Raw genomic sequence first — 19,739 nt, 5'->3', positions numbered from 1 at the left:
GGGCACCCAGGTTTCTTTCTTGGCTCTGCCACTAACTTCTTGCATGGCCTTGGGCAAGCTATGCAACCTTGAAAGCCTGTTCACCCCCCAAAATAAGGATGATTATAGGAATTAGAAGGCAATTCATTAATGCATTAATTAACAGGCGACAGGATGTTAGAGACAGAGCTTTTCTGATTCACCCTGGCAGCCAGACAACTCCAGTCCTATCAGCACCACTGCAGCGGCTCCGGTCCCCAGCGAGACCCCAGGAGCAGGGCAGGGGGAGAGCACCAGCAAGATGAGAAGGGAATTCAGTCTTAGCAACTAAGAGCTGACCTTTTTTCTCATGCACAGTGAACTGAAAGAAGGGCATGGATCTCCATTTTTTTTCAAAAAGCCTGTCCCATGAGGCTGCTTGGGTGGGTTGAGAATTTTTTTTTTTGCCATTTAAATTAAGTATATAGGCAATCTTGAAACCATTTGGACCAGATCCAGGATGTGAAAATGCCGTGTTTGGAGCAGGGTGGGAACTCTATTTGTGTTCAGACACAGAGGAAGCACTATAAGCTATGTCTGTCTATTAGACAGATGCCAGGGACCTATACTGGAAGGTGCTGAGCATGACTGGCTATCAGGGGATATTATTGCTCTCTATAAATACATCACAGGGAGGGGAAGGTGGCAAGCGCCACAGAGGGAAATGAGTTATTTAAGTAAAAGGACAATGTTGGCACAGGAACAAACTGGCCGTAAGGCTGGAAATTTGAAGATTTCTAAACATCAGATGAGTGAAGTTCAGGAAAAGCCTTCCATGGGGGAGGAGCCAGGGCAAAAAGACTAATTGAAAGGCACTGGCAGTAGGTTAGCGGCTGTGAACTAAGAGCTGGTTGCTGGCAAGAGCAGTGGGGTGGTGGATTTCAGAGCAGAGGCTGACCCTTCCAGGAACAACTGGAAAGGGCCCTGCAGAGCTGGGCTTGCATTCATCACAGCACCAAAGTCAAGAGAGTTTCTTTGAGTTTACAGTAGACTGGAAGTGGGCAGGATTTGGCTTGGCATGCTGAAGCCCTTTATTCATAAAATATTTATGTACCTTAACAATTGTTTTGCTGCCACTGCTCAAGGGTCTTCCTGGGAGAGACAATGAAGGCCAGGATGAATGGAAACCATGAGAAACGTAGTCACTGGTAAATGTGACCAAACCCTTTTTTCTTTCTGAGTGCAAAGCTCTAGTCTGTTCTGGTAACTGGTTCTTAGTTAAAAAAAAAACTTAAATACATGCTAAGCTGCTAGTGTCATGTCCTGAGCTTTGCTGTGGAGGGACGGGTTTTGCTATCAAAAGGTCTTTCTGCACTGGGACCATAATGCTGAAGGAATGACATGAAGACCAGGTTGCTGTTATCCAGGTGTCAAACAGCCTTCTGAAACCATGAGAAGAGGCCTAGAAATGAAGGTAGAATAGAAACAGTGGAGCAAGAAATACAAATTCCAATTACCCCTTTGTTTTAATTTCTATGGGGGATGCTTGTTTCAAAGAAATGCAGTCATTACTAGAAGGTGTAGATGCTCAGCACCTCCTTAGGATGTACTACTCAACAAGTTAAGGGTCAGTAGGAAACTACCAGAATCAAAGTGGTTCCCTCTCATTTAAATAAAGAGGAGATAGGTATTAGTTCTAGTAGTCTCAGTGAAAGCCAACTGTCTGGCACCATGAAGCAGCCTTCCATAATAGCTCAAGTCTCATCTCCTGAGCATTTATATAGAAGACATAAAAGCAGTACTTGTTTGCAATTCATTTTACACCCCAGTGCCACTCACAGAGTTTGCTTCTGGGGCTGCTTTCTGTTCAATGAAAAATGTTCCGGAGCAGTAATTCCCATTGGTTTTCCAGTCGAGACTGAAATGACTCCATCGGTGATGGTACACTGCCCCTTACACGAAGCCTAGCAATGTGAAATTGCTGTGCATTGCCTCCTCCTTCCATCCACATTTCTAATGCTTATTAGGAAAGCCAGCTGCTGGGACTGCTGCAAGTAACTCTATTGTTGGTGTCTCTCTTGAACTGCCTTGGCTCATGTTTCCTACTCAGGCACCCAAGGGCAAGGTTATGAGGTTCACTTGCATTCAGCTATTATTATTATTATTGTTATTATTATTCATTAGTAATATTAATTATACTCCATGTGGTAGTGCCTAGGAGCCCTAAGCCATGGCCCAGAACCACAGTGCACCCAGCCCTTTACATGCACTGAACAAAAAGACATTCCCTGCCCCAGAAAGCGCATGAGCTTGTAGTGGAATAACAGAGGGAAAAAATTGCTAACTACAGGCCAAATTTGCCAGACCATGAAATAATGCATTTCCCTCTAAACACAACTTCACCCTGTGAAACACACCCGTGCAAGCTAGAGCAGAATTCGTCTCCTTAAAGGGCAGAGATGGGATAAAGACAGACCACAGTGGTGAGGGCTGGTGTATATTCCTTTATAATGCCAATGTATGTCTTTGGGTTTGTCTTATCACTATCACTGCTGAAAACAACTGTGTTCTCTGTCCTGCTGCCTGATGGCAGCATGAACCTTGTGGTATCTCTCAGGGAGTGGGAGTCTCAGCGTTGTACGAAACCTTGGCCTCAGACAAAACCAAAGACAGCATGCTTCCAGCCCCACTCTTGTGGGGAAATACTTAAAAATCACACTACTCAAAGATCTAGAAAATGTTTTAAAAACACAGTTTTCTTATTTTGTAATATCTTTGCAACACCTTTCTTCTTACAGTGTAAAAAAATTTTGAAGCAACTTTCATATTGCTTAACAGGTAAGGCATACAATTATTTTGGATTAATGTATTTCATGATTTTCTTAGGATTTAGTCTATAACAGTGAGAGAATATGCATTTTGCACGTAGCATTGCACAATACACTATGACACCCATGACTAGCCCAAAGAGCTGAATCCTGCCTGCCACTGCAACAGACCTGCTGCATAAACTTGTCAAGTTACTTCATTTCTCTTTGCCTCAGTTTCCTTCTCTGTGAAAAGGGGATAGGTGCAATTTACTGTAATTCCTCTGTAAATTGCTTTGAGATCTGCTGAGCCCTATGCTTTAAAGTGAATGAAGTTCAACACAAGAACAGAAAAATTATACTCACAACATCATGTTCTCATTTGCCTGTATTACTGGATCTTGTTCTGCAATATAACAACAGGTCACTTGAAAATTTTCTTTAAATATTAATTTAATTATTGCTGTAAAATGAAAGTGCCAGACATTTTAAGCCAGGGGAAGTCTGTATATAAAATAAATGCCTCAAGGACTAGGAAGCCTTCAGTCATAAAGACTGAGGGTCACTTGAAAGGTGCTTTGGCACCTCTTAATTAAGGGAATATGTGTTATTACATCTTGCAATGGTTTAAAGATTGTTTGGTTTTCTGCTTCTCTGGTGTGTAATTGAACGTGTTTTCATGTGGAAATTAAACTTTTTTGTGCTTTTAGAAAGGTTTTTTGAGAACTGCAGGTGAACAATATGATTCAAAATTTCTGATTCTTTAGAAATAGCAACCCATTCTAAAAACATTCTTGGAAATGTGCATCTCATTCTGAGTGAAAAATGAAACACACTGTTTCTGGCACTATGATTCATGAGTTTAAAATCTGGCAATAGCTTATATATTGCAAAGAACGATGTCAGCTACTGAAAAAGCACAGAGTAGTAGACCAGATTGTACTGTGATTGTCCAGGTATCAGGGTGTGGTTGAGGGCATTTTATATTTGCCAGAACTTCAAGACCAGGTCAGTTGGGGCTTGGAGCAACCTGATCCAGTGAGAGTTGTCCCTGCCCGTGACTGGGGGGTTGAAACTGTATCTTTAAGGTCCCTTCCAACACAAACCATGCTATGATTCTATGAATCTATGACTTTACAGAGTAATCAACAACAACAGCAAAATCAAAAACAAGCAATCCTTTGAGGGAGTAATTTTGGGTATTTTCCCTTCTTTTTAGGGGGATGAAAGTGATTATGAGTGAAAGACAGTTTCAGCCTAAGCCCCTTTTCCTTTTTAGTTCCATAGATCAATAAACAGTTTTGGCTATATGAATAATTAGTAAATAATGATAACAACAAATGGAAGGGGATATTCATTTACCTTACATGGAGAATGAAGTATCATGTTGAGCACATTATAATACTAATATCATTATTATAATAATATCCACTTTTTTACTCAAAACCCCAGTAAGGGGCTTAGTACTAAGCAAATCTCATGTTTAAACAGAAAAGCTTTTGGCTCCCCATGTAGTCAACAGAGCAAGAAAGGCTTACCTAGGAGATGAAGTTACTGCCTGCTTCAAATGATCCCTCCTGAAGGACCTTGAATTCCTTATGTCAAGAGCACTTTCAGAGCAAAGAGAATAGATGTTATTATAGTTGGGAAAACCAAAGCACAGCAGGATGGAGGGATGTGCCTTTGTTCCCAGTTCTGGTGTCCTAAACCAACACCCTGCCTATTGAGTACGACTGCATCTGAAGTGCAGATGTTGCCTTATTATAAATTCATCAGGTCGGCAGCAGTGAATCCAAGTCCCTCTCCCTGTAGACACTAAATTTCAGGGTAATGAGAGTTCTTCGATGCTCTTAGAAGGTTAAGACAGAATTTCACAGCCAGGAAAGCTATCGGTGCATTAGCATGACCTAAACCAACCCACATTTCATTCTGTGTAGTCACCTCAGAGTGGAAAAGCTGACGACAAAAAATCAGTTTAGGTGGTCTTAGTTCCCCCTTACACATACCGGGGTTGAGTTCCTTTTTGGAAAGAAAAATAAAAAGGCAGCCCAGAACAGTGGAACTGTTGCTGTACCAAAAATTTAAGTGTCCGTCTGACCTGCCTAGTCAAGACACCCAGTGTCTAGACAGAGAGAAAGACTTCTCCACAGGTTATTTCTAAACTGAGCAACCTCAGAAAGAATTACTTGTTGCAATGTTTATAGACAGAGCCTTAGGAGACCAACTAGGCAACTTACGTAGCTTAGCTGAATACTTAAGAGTTATAAGACTCTATGAGAGGGAAGTATGTGTTTAGAGGACTGGTCCCTTCACCTTCAATGAATTAATCCAAGCCACACATGGAGGCTGTCTCATACCTCAAAAGGATTCAATGGCCAAAAATGATATGTTTCTCTGGGGGTGAAATTCTGCCATCTGAGAATCTTCTAATCAGACCTGTGTACATACCAAAACTGAAAGGGTGTCCAAAAAGGCCACAAATGAGAAAAAGAACTAATCCAAAGGACAAGGAATGCACTGGAACCGAAGCCACTGAAACATTAAAGAGAGAACTAATTGCCACAACATCACCTAAAACTCCAGTTGTGTCTCATTACAGATTTCCTATGTAGGGACAGACAGGAAAGTGAAGGCCAGTCAACTAACTACAGGTGTGAAGTTGGCGCTCATAAATTAAAGCACATGTATGTGTTCTCATTTACGACTAAAAGTTCTTTAGTGTTTAGTCCTGAGAGGAGGGTTAAGCTGCAGCTGTGTAAAGCAACTTTAGTCCTGAATGAGAGTGTCCCCTGCAAGGGCTAAATGTCTTTTTCTCGTGGACATTACCTTCATGGCTTTGCTCATTCACCTTCCTGAGAGCTTCTGGCCTTGGAACACTTGACTCCAAAGGGCCAAGCAAGGCAGGAGCTAAGCTGCCACTGTTGTAGGGATCAGCATTGGGCCTATGCTGAAGCTAGCCCTGGAGCTGGTTTCATTTGCACATTGCAAGGTTGGCTGTAGGAAGGAGTTTCTTCCCAAATGGTCTTATGGAGCCCTGTGGCAATGTAAGCCCAGCTGTATACTCACGTAACGAAACATGCTGGGCTTTGCGTAATCCAAAGTGATTCCTTCAGCACACTGCAGTGAAGCTGATGTGGCTTCTCTGGTTTTGCTTTCTGAGTGTTGCACTCTTCTGTTTCTCATGGTGCAGCCACCTATGTCCAGATATAAAATATCTTACTCCCAAGAACACTCATGAAAATATGACCCTCAGTCTTTCTTCCTTTGCTTTTCTTTCATTCCACCCCCAAGTATTTGTAGAAAAAAGGTTGCTAATCTTTAGTGCACTCCAGGTTTGGAACAGCTTTGGGTAAGAGCAGCGCAGATTGGTGAAAACTTGAAAAGTTTATTAGGGGAAGAAGTAGACAAGATGACTGGCAGATGCAACAGTGGACTAATTTTGTTGACCCAAAAGTTCCTCTCTGGTCCTGTTCATGTAACCTTGCAGGAAAGCTGTGCACACTGGAAGTATGTGGTTGGGTTTGATGCATGAAAAGCATGAGTGCTGACTCTCTCAGTGGTAAGAGCAGACTGCATTTCTCATCCATTTCCCTTGCAGGCACAGTCTAATCTTAACCTGAACCACAGCACTGAGTGGCCACCTATAGCTTGGCCCAAATTGCAAGCATCTTTCTTTTCCCATGTGGAGAAACTGGGGCTCACAGAAAAGACAAAAGGCAGGACAAAGCTGCCACAAAAATCTGTTACAGGGGTGGGAGAAAATCCTACTTATTTCCTTTTCTGTGCCCACTGCTGAATTGCCTTATCCCTATCTCAACAAATCACACAAAGAAGTCTTTTGCCAAGCTGGCTTCCAGCTCCCCAGCGTGGTTCTACTCAAAACCCAGCTTGACATGCCTTACCTACGTTAAACCAAATAAGAAAATTAACTGCAAGAAGGGAAGAATGGGTCTGAAGTGGGAGCTGTAGCATAGCAAATGGGGGTAACAGCTTTAACCACACCAGGAACTAAGATGCAGCTCCACATTGCCAGGGCAGGTCACAGCCAGGAAGGTATGTGACCCTCAGCTGCCATTTACTGCTTGCTGGTGCTCCACACATCCTGGCCACAGCAGAGATGGGAGCCACAGCTCTCATGCCTGTCAGCTATGGTGCAAGGCAAACTAGGACCTCCTCCAGATCAAACACCCGCAGATCCCTTCTTTCGCTGCAGAGTAACCACAGCCACGTCCTTTGGCTGCGCTGAGAAAGATTTCAGTTTTACCACATGAGCCCAGCACTGCAGAATGGCAGATAAACCTTTCTGCCCAGATGAGTGCTCCATTGAGCTCTATCTGTGCTGCCTTTGCAGCTGTGGCATAAGCAGGAAGGTTTTGACAGGTGGCTTTGCTGTAAGAAAGGTGGCACTCTCATCCTGGTTACCTCCCACAAGTCTCATTTTGCCTCCTTAGAAACAAAGTTTGTTGGCATGTGAATAAAAAGCACTTTTCTCCCGCTGATAGCTGTACAGGCATGAAGAAACACAGATGGAATTTACAATCCACCCAATTGCTTATGTCTTTGCTGGATAGGGAGCCAAGCTCCTTCCCTCAGCTCTAACTGTCCACTTGAAACATTTAGATTACAAAAAGGCCATCCCACTACCACAGTCAGTTAGCAGAGGTGGGAAGAGTCCTTCAGTCTGTTCAATCAATGTCTACATCAGTCCCAGAATGCTACTTATCTCTCCTCATCCCCACTGGAAGCCAGCAGTCCTTCCTTCTCTGATTAAATTTTGTTGAAACTCATAACTGCTGGGTGGAACTTGAGATCTTCTACATTTTTTTCAAGGCTCTGCACTAACATCATCTGAGGAAGAGCACAGTTTCCCTCCAGTAATGACAGCCTGGCTTCTTCTAGGGGAATGTTCTTCCGAGTAAATATCCATCTTCACTTTGGTCTCATCAGGTTGTACAAAACAGCAGCAACTAGGACATAACAGGCCACTAAGGGCAAATCACAACATGAGGCAGTTCCTGCCAAAAGAATAGTACAGGCAACATGGTACTATGTATATCTTTGCATATAGTTCAAAACCAACAGAAACAATGCTAAGACAGACAAATCCAGACACCTTGGGGTCTCTGATGGTGATGGCATCACTTAGGTTTGAACCTCAACCATCTCCAAGCGTGGGAGGTCCCATGGACACTTGGATCTAGTAGTTGTTTAACCCATTCATGCAGAGATCCCCCTGCCACCATGGCCATCATCACTAGGATCTCCTGCTAGGAGAGTGAGAAGTCCAACATCCCAATGCTACCAGCTCAGAACAGCAGCACCATGCTTTTGAGTCTCAGATTTAATGATGGGGGAAACTGGAGTCTGCAAATATGTATAGCTGAGAGCAAGCACTGTACATAACCCACCTCCAGTTCTCCAGAGGCTCAAATAAGGCACAAATGGCCATGCTGGTGCCAAAATTGTACAAAATGACATCTAATAAAAGCAATTGAAAAGATTGCAGAGACTTTCTGGAATGATCCATTAACATTTTTATGATGAAATATTGGTGTGACAGGTCCAAACCATCTCCTCTCACCTCCCTAGTGTGGCAGCAGTCATAACACCTGTGCAGGCAGTACCACATACAGCAACATGCTCCCTCTGCCAAAAGACACGAAACTGTGTTGATTGAAATATGAAAATAACCACACCTTGAGCAGATCTGGGTTAAAATGGGGAAATTGCACCTTTCAGTCTTCTTGCATGGAGAATATTTGCAACAGGAAGAGAGAAAAACACATGTGGAAGTTCAAAGGCTCCTGTTCAGCTCCATTCAGTCAGAAAGTCAGATACATTTGCTACATGACAGCTGACATCCTAAACCCAGGGGAGTACTGGTGAAGGGAATCAGGAAGAAAAGTTGAGGTCTCTGGATCTCTCATTTAGTTAAAAACTACTTACTGGACTTCGTGTGAGGGTAACTGGCTGAGAAGCACCAGTCTGGGATATAGAGGTTGTCCAAAATGGTCTAAAGGTCCATTGCAGCTGTAAGAGTCTGTGGCTGAGATCATGCCTCATGCTGTGAGGAGGATAAATGAGAAAGATAACACAGATTTGTATACTAGGCCTATTTGTGGGGTTGCTGAATGTCTGGATGGGAATGGAAGAGGTCTGATGCTTCACTCAGGCTAGAGGGAATGAAAAAGGTGGTGGGAAGAGAGAAGGAGGGGCGTTCATATAAGCAAAGATTCCATTTTGTTTCCTTCCAGTTTCATTGCAATTAAGGCTCCTAATTGAAACCAGTTTTACCAAGGGTTACTGTAGTGGTTGTTTTCTTTCTCTGCTGTTAAATGCAGGTGTTCCACATAGCAGGAAGTTGGCACGAAGGGGTAAATTTCCAAAGCGCTGCCTGTACCATTCATAAATTAATGCCTGCAGAAATCAGCATTGTGACGAGCCCAGCTGTGCGAAGGAGGTTGGCTGGGAGAGGAGGACAGGGGAGAGAGGAAGAGGAGGTGGGGAAAGAATGTTTGTCACAGCCAATGGATGGAGTCTCTGTGGCTAAGGTCTGAGGAATGAGAGTCAAGTAGGATCAGCCTTGATCTGCTGCAGCATATGACAGCCTTGTCTCAATCCCATCTGAGTGAAGTAAGGAGAAAATTTCTGCTGAGTTTCCACAGGGGCAGTCTTAAACCCCATTATTTTGTGTTGGACCACTGCAGAGCATAGCTGGCCCAAATGAAGGAGGACCTCTAGGGAGCTGTTTACCAGAGTGGAAGTGGGCTGCAACTCTGTACACACCGCTTTGCTGATAAGGAGTGAGTGAAACATGAACCAAAGCAATATTAAAATCGGAGTTCTCCTATAGAGCATGAGGGTGTGTGTGATGCTTTGCAGAGAAATAAAATTCTGAAGGAAAAAAACTATATATTTTACCCTAAATAAAATACCTTTGCAGAGGCCTGCATTTGCAGAGGGAAATGCTCCTGGAATACAGACTTTATGTGTTAACTTGACTATCGTTGCAAACTCTTTTCCCTCATCTTCATCAGTATTTGAAAGACAGTTTAACAGTGCTTTGGGATGGAGAAAATAGAGATATATTTATGGACAGTGAACTTAGCAAATACATGGCTATTTGGTTAAGAGAGAACAGCCATTCCCAGTTCAGGAGAGGATGTAATGGTGACTTTGGATGTAACCATCCAGTAGGGTGAGCCTAGGTCCAAGCAACATCCTCCTCCAATTTTGAGATTATTTACTTCCGGAGGAAAGTAGAAAAAAAATAGCCCTTGGACTTGTGAAGCAGCTTTATAGCAGAGGCATGAGGTGTGGGCAGCTTTCTGCTAGCGTATTTCTGGCTGCTCGAAGGTTGCAAATGGGCTCTGGGATAGTGATGTAAAAAAAACCCTCCTAATGCAGAAATCAGCTTGGTGCTCAGGGATCCTTCCTGCTCTGTAACTCGTATTTCCATGTAGAGCCTTAGCCTGTAGAAAACATGAGTGTTGCAGATCAATGGGGATCTGCCACAAAGCCAGGGTTCAGCCTTCATCTCTGACAGACCAACGGCTGCACATCTTGGTCATTATATCCAAGCGCCCCTCCTGAGAGACAGAGAAAAGCACAAAGCAGAAACTGAGTATTTTTTTGCTGGGAAGTAGGTCGACAATCTTTGGTTTTTAACCACAAGGGTGATCATTTTTCTATCACATCACATCACAGCTCTCTGCCCTGCACCCGCTCCAGCTGTTTCTCACCGGGTAAGAGCAGCCCTGCCAACCCAAGCACTACCCTATGCAGCAGTGCACAACCCCATCTTGTTATGTACAAATTACCCCCTGCTTGATTAAGCAGCGCATTTCAGTTGCATGCTCAGCGGCAAGCTAATGTGATAAAAATGTGTTTATATCACACATAATTAAGCTGTGTATCACTCAGGTGCTGTTTTCAGAGGAGCAGAGCAATGTCACGGGGTTAACCACCAACGGAAGCTGAAGCTTCAACAGCCTTTATTAGCTCAGCAAGTGCTCCTAACCACACTCTTCCTAGTTGCAGAAGGTGCATCTTCTTTCATGAGCCTCCTCTTGGGCTGCGGAGCTGATATTTACCAAATAAAAACTGTTGCTGCACCTGTGCAGTTCTCATGTGGCTTTCACTGCCTCCTGGCTTAACCCATTCTTCTCAGAGGCTGTTTTAGGAAGCAACCTTGTCTTTCATTTAGGTTTGCAAAAGTGTACAGAGCCTTCCTGGTGGCACCTCAGCTTGCTCCCCCACCTTTCTCAGCAAGGCACTTGGACAGTCAGGGCATAATGGGTACACGAGGTGGTGGGTAGGTGGGAGAGGGAATAGAAATGCCTCAAGAGCTGGGCAGAGTTTCTCAGCAGCCTTGGCTGCAGTGCGGTTAGGTGTAGGTATAAGAAAAGCCTCAGAGGGGTGAAAATGTTTCTTTGGTATTATCACCCTACATAGGTCTGAGCATCACTGGGGCCCACGCCAACCTCCCATTAGGCATGTGTGAAGATGGGGAGGTGAGGGAGGTACAGGAGTGCGTGGAGGGAGTGTCTTGGGAGTGTCTTCCAAATTCATAAAGACATTCAGTAAACAACTTTGTGATTCCACACACTTTTCCTTAGGGGTAGCACCCACCCTTATCTGCATCCAGGTCCCTCACACCCCATTCCTGCTTTGGTGCTGCTTTTGGAAGGAGAAGAAGCGTGGGACAGGCTGGGTTTTTTTAAGAAGAGTTCCATATCCTATCTTGTTCACACTACACCAGCCCTGGAAGCTATACTGACACAGCTGGGGTTAGCAGTAGGAGGAAAAAAAATAAATAAAAAGAGAACAAGAGACCACTGTCGCCCACAGCAGAGATATCACTCAAGTATCATGCTGCTGTCTAGCTTCATATTGTCCACCTAATCAGGAGTGGTAAATAAAATCCATGTGAAACTCAGTAAATGGTGCTGTGCTTCTGGTCACCAGAGAGACATCTTCCAGGCTAGTCTTCCCATATTCAAGGTGTCCTTGGGAATGTACCTTCAAGAAGATCTCTTTTGAGGGTAAGGCGTTGCCAGGTGATACACCCCAGCTGCAGTAAAGACCTGCAATCTCTCCCACTACTGTGATTCCTCACATCCAAGACTACTGTTTCATGCATACCAGACCAGTCCAACCAGCAGCACCTGGCAGGTGAAAATACAGAGCAGGATTGAAGTTGCAATGTTGGTCTCCAGAGGCGAGAGTGACAGACCTTTGCCGATAGCTTATCTGAGTCCAATGAGCAGCTTCAGAAATTCATAGAAGGAAAAAACCCCAGAGGCTACTACGTGCAAAGGCGGCCCCTCTGGACCTGGGAGGGTGTTTGAGGAAGTACCGCTACATGATTATTGTCAGCTTTTTTTCCAATGTATCTACTGTTTGCCACTGTTAGCCGTAGCATGTTGTTCTTCCCCTTCTTCTCAGCTGAAGGGTCACATTTTGCAAGTCTCATATTTAACATATGAGGCTCTATACATCTGACCTGAGTTCCTTCCTGTCCTCAAAAATGACCAATGCGCAGCTTAATACTGTGTTACAATTTCAAACAGAAAGACTTTGAGATGATAGCGGTGATGTCAAACACTCATAAGGAGGGAATCTCCGCAGACACTGAAATTGCCTTAAGGAAAAAAAATGAGATTTTACCAAGAAGCAATTTTGTTTTATCTTTTATTTGCTTTCTGATACAGAGCATTTAGCAAGCCATGTCATTGAAGTCATCTTCAACATTTTGAGAGATGGAAAGAGCTGCATTAAAAAAAATACAGCATTTCTTCAGGAATTGTAGAAGTTGGTGCTCTGGGAATATATCATATGACGTTGAAAGGACTGAGTGGCACGAGAGGTGCAGAATACCTGTATTAGCAGAAAGCAGCATCAAGGAGGAAAAGGGCAGAATGGATGCTGCCCCAAGCTGGTCTGAACCATTCCTTGAGGCCACCAAGGATAAACAAAGGCAGAAGTGTTTCTTGAAAGCAGTTCTCCCTTTTCCCTATAGTGAGTCTGAAATCATCACTAGATGAATGTTACAGCAAGAGAGGGCAGAACTTTTAAATAAGTTTATAGTTCCTAGTTTCTTTCACCAGGTGACTAATTAGTCCCAAACAGGGCCAGTTACGTTCCCCCAGGTGTCAAAGGTGCCACATAGGAAACCTTGTGGCAAAACCTTGCTCTCTAGAACTGCACTCAGCTGTATTACCATCATACTGTACCTCCTTCATCTTCCTGCTTTGGTAATACCTGGACCATGAAAGCCCATTCTCCTTATTTTCCTAGCCCCGAGTTACTCCACAAACTCAAGCCTCAATGTTCAGTGAAGAAAAAGTCTTTTGGATATGGAATGTGTCCTGTGGCCAAGAGGTCCTAAAGATGTGGGAGTTAAAATTGCTTTCTATAACACAGAACTTGGAAAAAAACACTGCACTGCTTTCAGAAGCAAAGGATACTAGCAAGTTATTGAAGAAAAAGACACATGGCCAGATGCTATTCCCTCACATCCCTTAGGACAGATGTTACCAAGTGGGGTGTGTAAGTACTCCAGCACTCCAAGACTATAAACAGAACCTCAAGCAACTCATTTAAGACAAATCATTTTAGAAATAAAACGCTTACTTACTCATCGACATAAAACCTCCACTCTATAATTGTCTATCTCATTCTGTGAAAGCGCATTGAAAATATACCAACATTATAAATAGAACTGCTAACAGCTGCTTTGATGTCTAAAATGAAGTCCACATTGTTACTCCCCCTGTCTACCTGTCTGTTTTTTTGAGATTGTCTCTGTTTAGACCAGCATTCCTGGGCTGGTAGTGAAATAGATGCAAATGAGCTATGATGAAAGATTAATTATCTTTCATTGGAGGGAGTTTCTTACCATATACAAAAAAATAGAAAGGTTTTATATCTCATGAACATCCCGAGGTAAAGAAAGGAGATTATAAAGTCAGGGGAAAGGTCAAGTACTCACTGCTTCCCTATGAAAAACAAATTGGTTCTTTTAATTATGTTCCCCATTTTCAAATGTTGCGTGACTTGAATACAGTCCTAATAACCTCTAAACTTTCTACTGGGATGCCTAATTTGGGTACTGTAGGCACTTCACAGTACTAATGGTTCAGGGTGTGGAGATCAGGGTAATGCAAATCAATCACTGGTTTCTTGCCCTGAAGTATATAGACATATAGAGGAGGTGGTCTGTATTTGGCACCTGGAGTCTCTGTACTTTGCTGAACAACTCATCCCCTAAAAACTGAGACACTTTTCATGATATTCTGAATCTGAGACATCCAGATTTTATGTCAAAAGCCTCTTCACACCCTATTGAAAACCCAGCCCTGGACTGGCAGGTGAGATGTGGGGGATACTAGCAAGAATTAACTGGTCAAGGTAGCTGAGAAAGAGTTTACCCACATCTTGTCTGACTTAAAGAAGTACCATCCACCCCTCATGTTCAGAATTCCTGAAGTTGCTTCCAAAATTCAATCTGTAGGACCTAAAAAACACGTATCATGGAGGGGGTCTGAGAACAGATAAACTCATAGACCTGTTGCCAGCACACTGGAAGGCTAATTAAAAGAGTATGACTTTCAGTAACTTCCAAGTTAAACAATTTGCCAAAGCATTCAAACTTGCTAAAAATTGGAAGTGTTTTGACTCTATTGGCTCCATGCTCAGGCATCACAGGATAGTTAGCTCTACCAATAATTCATGTACCTGCATGTTTTAATGACAAATGAAATACCCTGGCATTTCTGGGCTAGCATGTGTGCTATGATGTATGAGCCTACACTCCCTCTACCTTCCCTTTGAACTGAACTGCTTTATTAAGCAACCCCACTACCCACCACTATCTAACATGCCAAGACCTGTGAAGTTTTCTTGTACAGTGCTGCCTTTGAATCCCTTCCAAGACCCAACCAGTAGCACCAGTATTTAGGCACTGTAGGATGATACCCAGAGTCAATGAATTAAAACTTCCTTTGGGAATCTTGAAGAAACCCAAGGAGCCTGTTGTTTTTCACAAAGCCAATGAGAACCAATTGACACATACACTGCCATCATCAGGACAGGGAGATAGAAATGAGCATATCTGCAATAAAAATCTCTTTACATCTACCACTTCCTCAGGAGAGGAAGTTGCATGCCCTAGAGGAGCAGAACAGGGCACTCTGTAAAGAAGAATATAGCTAAAAGGGGTTCCTCTGTCTTATCCCTACTGCACATGAAGAAGTTTCAGAAGCCTATTTCTAAGGATTTTTTCTATTTACTCTTCCACTGTTACAAAGTGGGTAAGATACAGCGCCTTAGATACCCAGGGTCAGATCCATGAATAAGTTCATGCATTTCAAGTGGTATTAGATATTCGAGTAGGAATTTGGAATGAGATTTTATTCACAGATTAAGGAATCCAAGTTTACATGTTCATGCGTTGATTTGTGAAGATGCACTGCGGTTGGTGGGGGTCTATTAATGTTGTCCATGGCCTCTAAAAGTTTTCCCAGCTGGTCTTAAAGCAGACACTTTTATTTGGTCCACAAACCAACTTTCTTGATGGTAATGACTACACTTACTAGGAGCTTCATCAAGTTGGCTACATAGCTGATGCGTGGAATGAAACCCTAGAGAACTTGTAACATTCGCATCACATTTGCAGATATGATTTGAGATGTATAGAAGATGTATTGTCTTCTGAGCAGCATCGGGAGCCAAGACAACATACCCTTAAGTACCTCAAAGGACACTCAGCACATTTGTATGGAAAGTGAGCAGTGCAGAGGAGACAAAACTGTTTGCCAGTAGTGGAATCCATGGCTGTCATTTTGTGCTATACACCATCAGAGTCATGGTCTACTTATTGTCATAGACATGTCCCTTGAGTGTCACCTCTGGACTCTCAGGCCTCTGAGTCTACCAGATGACTCGTTAATATATTGTTTACATAGCCTTCTTGTTCCTAATTACTGTTATGATAAAATAACACAACGAAAAAGTAACAGAATGAAAAGAAGAAATAAAAGCCTAAACTGAAAAATACACATCCAGAAGCCTATACGCTTATCAGTCTGATCTAATGTCCTCTCATCTTGGGATGAAAGGGCAAGGACAGCTTCGCTTCTTCTGACCACCAAACAAATATTCTTTATGCATTGTTTGCACATATATATTTATTTATACTACAGCACTTCACAGCAAACTAAAATGGTTCCTGGCCAAATTATGCTCAATGCTTTCCAGTTTGGTCTCTGTGAATAGCTCCCAGAAATGTCTGGACAGAGACAGAGAAAGTTTGGAGCCTGGAAAGTTTACTGGATATTAGCAAACACAAAACAGGGCGCAGAACTGGAGGAGTCAGCGAAAGACAGGGTGTTTTAACATCTACCAAAGTTGGCATGGAATTTCTTCTCTTCAGCTTCTGTTTCTTTTTACCTGCTGATTTTCCTAGACAAAGTCAAGGATGTGCACTGTGTTGTGACCCAGAGCACTGATTCCCAGGTGCCAACATCAGAAACTGAGTCCCTCTGGTCCACATGTCCAGGCTTCTTTCCTATGTGAATGAACACACGGAGTTTTCCATGTACATCTGAATCTCCCCCTGTCCTGAGATCATAAGGTGGCCACAGCATGCATCCAGACCCAAGATCCCAGAATTTCTCCCAAGTTCAGTAGGTTAAGTGCATACCTATATATCCAGACAGAAGAAAAAAGAAATCAGGGAAAAGGTCTCATTTAATAAATTAACATACAGCTGGCTCTTTCCAGTCAACACCCCCAAACCACTATAGTCTTATTCCCTTCATGTCTCACATTGGTACATTTACACCTGCAAATCTGCTCCAGTAGTTGTTAGGGAGGCAGGGGGCAGGGAGCAGGGAATGGGTTTTATCATTTTAACTATTCCAAGATAATTAAGCAGGGCACCTTTTGGGTTATAACCAAATGCCAAGCCCCTTTTTACTGCTCTGACATTGCAAAGAGGTCATAAAGGCATTTAAATTGCCATTACCCTCAACAGTGAAATTCAGAGTCAGTCCAAAAGAAATTCTGTTCATTTCAGACTCACTGACTTCACTGGAGCTGAGATTTAGCTCTCAATTTCACAGCCTTGGAGAATATAACCCTATCAAAATAAGACTCTAACAAGCCATTCGTGTAGCCTTTGAAGCAAAACACAGAAATGGGACACTCAGGTAAGTGGCAGGAGACGGCTGCAATACTATCAATGAAGCTTGCTTGTGTCCGCAGAGAGCAGAGACATCTGAATATCCCTGGTTGTACAGGGAGGTGGTGTCCTTTCTAATCATCCTAAGCACTGGCATCCTCTCAGGTTGCCTTTTTTGATGCACACTTATAAACTTTGTTCTTCTCTTTGACGCAAACTTCCAGTGGAATCTGCGGGTGCTCAGCCCTGGCTGGCTCATCTGTTAGGCTGTAAGTTTGCTGAGTAGAGTCCCTGCAGTTACTTGAGCAAGGATAGACTCTATCATTGAATCTTCAGCATTTCCTTTATAAGGCTTACCAGGGAGATGAATACGGGAACAGAGGAGTTGAAAGCTTTTATATCAGTCCTGTGCAAACAAAGTTAATGTGCCTTCCTTGTGTGCAAAGATTAACTGTGATTAAGTGCTCCAATATGAAAAACGAAGACAGAAAAATAGAAAAGTGTTGCAGTGCTTAGCCGTCCTTCTTAAAATAACTACCATTGTGTTAGGCTTAAAAGGCATTTGCTAAAGATTTTGTGAAGAATTAAGCTTATTTGTTATTCTTTTAAGATAGAAACAAGAGTAAAGGAAAAGCTGTTAGTCAACATTGTCTTAGAAGATAAAGGTTTCTAGATAAGAGCATATATGGGTCAATAGAAGCTTCAGTAAATATCTTTCTTGATTGACAGGTCTCTTGAGACTTTTTTAGCTGGTTTAATGTCACCTTCATTCTTTTTCTTTTTTATTTTAAACACTCTTGCAGTAATATTAGGTGATAAGGGAAAACAAGTTATGTCACATTTATATCTGACCAACAGTGACATCAGGAAAACAGTGAGAAGAAACCTAGGGGGTGTTTTTTCGCCATGTCAGCCCAACTCAGGCATCTTATCAAGAGTTTCTATTAAATGAACGAGACATGGTCAGTCCAGACACTTACTTCATATTAATAATGTCTCCAGCAAGGGAGACTTTCCTCTGGTTTAACTAAGCTCATTTAAAATCAGCCCTCAGAACATGGACAGAAAAGAGCTGTACAATGCAAACCCTGGGCCTTAGAGCCACTCAGGGTGCTGGGCATCAGTGCTTTAAGCTGTTTGTCTGCAAAATGTAGCTGTCAGGTGTTAAAAATTGCAAGCCTACCTAGAATTCCTAAGGCAAAAAATAAAATTCAAAGATCTTTCAGTTTGCCTTCTGCACCTAGGGTTATTTTTTTCCAGTTTCCACACAGCCACAAAGTTTAAAAACAACTTACACCAAAGAGGGGAAGAAAAAAAAAAAGGACATTCCACATGATAAGCTTATTTCAGCATCTGAGTATTTATAAGGAATTCAAAGCAAAATAGGCTGAGGCAGGGTGTAGTTGTGTCTGTCCCCCTGGAAATAACACCTCACTCAGCGAAGATGCCCTCTGACTTCAGTGTGGCTATCTGAGGAGTCAAATGTTGTTCAAAGCACTGATTCACACCACCTCTGAAATGCATCCAGCTGTGTGAGAAATAAGCTGAGACCACAATGCAGCATCCCTTGAATCTAAGTCTTAAAAGATAGCCACCCCCAGAAGAGACTGCTGCATTGAATAGTGATAAAAATTAAATTGCTCTGCTTTGCATCAGGATGCCAGAATCTGAAGCATTTGAAGCTTTTCACGCTGCTGCAAGAGGTAGGAGAGAGAATGTAGACAAACACGAGGGCAGAAGTTTGCCTGCAGTGGGAAAGCTGAACCTGTTGAACTTCACTGAACTCCACTGCATGGCCAGCAAAAATCTTTTTTTCCTTATGGGCAGATCAAGACAGGAGTAAACATCTTCTGAATTTCATCGGATAACCTACCCCACTAAATTAAGCCCTTTAAAATTAACCTTAGACTAGTTGCAGAGCGTCTACACCAGGGATTCTCAATGGATTTCAGCCATGTCCCCGGGGCACGTTGGACATGGCAGAGCTGGGTGTGTTAGCAGAAGAGATGCCCACATGTCTGCATGCTGCTTCCAGCTCCAGCTATACTTTGGAGCTGGCTCCTGGCCTGGGTCCCATCAGGCAGCTTGCTGTGCCTCTGACCTGACCAAAATTCTCGTGGTTTCTTGCCTGCCAGCAAACAGGGAAATGAGTGGCTCCCCTCCTTGGCTAAGGTCACTTACTCTGCTCACTTACACTTACTTTAGAGCTTAAGTGCTACCTCTGGCTCTCACCATCCCACCCTGATCGCTGAGAAATGCTAAAAACCTCTGTAAGAACCACCAGGATGAAGCCGCTGAGACCTTCAGACTGCAAGGGACCCCAGAAACCCGACATCCACAGAAGATAAAAGGATGAATGAGATGAATGTAGGAGCCAGATGGATGTTTCCAATGCCTTGTTCTAGACAAGCAGAACAGTGTGAAACTCCTGGAAATGTTTGTCCTTCCTACTTCCCCCCATAGTATTACACAGGTCCTTATTCCTTATTCCTGGGCCATTATAACTCGGACCCATGAGTGTGGACAGCTACAGCAGAAAGCTGCCCTGAGAGATGCACTACCTGGGCAGCAGAGGTGGAAAGGAGATTCTTCCTGGGAAAACAGAAACAAACACAATGACTGATAAAAACCTTTGAAATACACTGTTCAGTAAGGACAAAACTGGGGAGAGAAGATGTTCAACCAGACTCCTAACACTTCCAGAAAAATTTTAGCATGTTTCAACTCAAGCAATTTTCAATGGGTTTTAGCACCAAGTGTAAGGAAAAAAATCACATATTAGCCTTCCC

Source organism: Phaenicophaeus curvirostris, chromosome 1, assembly GCF_032191515.1.
Source record: "Phaenicophaeus curvirostris isolate KB17595 chromosome 1, BPBGC_Pcur_1.0, whole genome shotgun sequence".
NCBI classification, from domain to species: domain Eukaryota; kingdom Metazoa; phylum Chordata; class Aves; order Cuculiformes; family Cuculidae; genus Phaenicophaeus; species Phaenicophaeus curvirostris.
The sequence above is the reverse complement of the archived record's forward strand: the minus strand, read 5'-3'. Positions refer to the sequence as shown.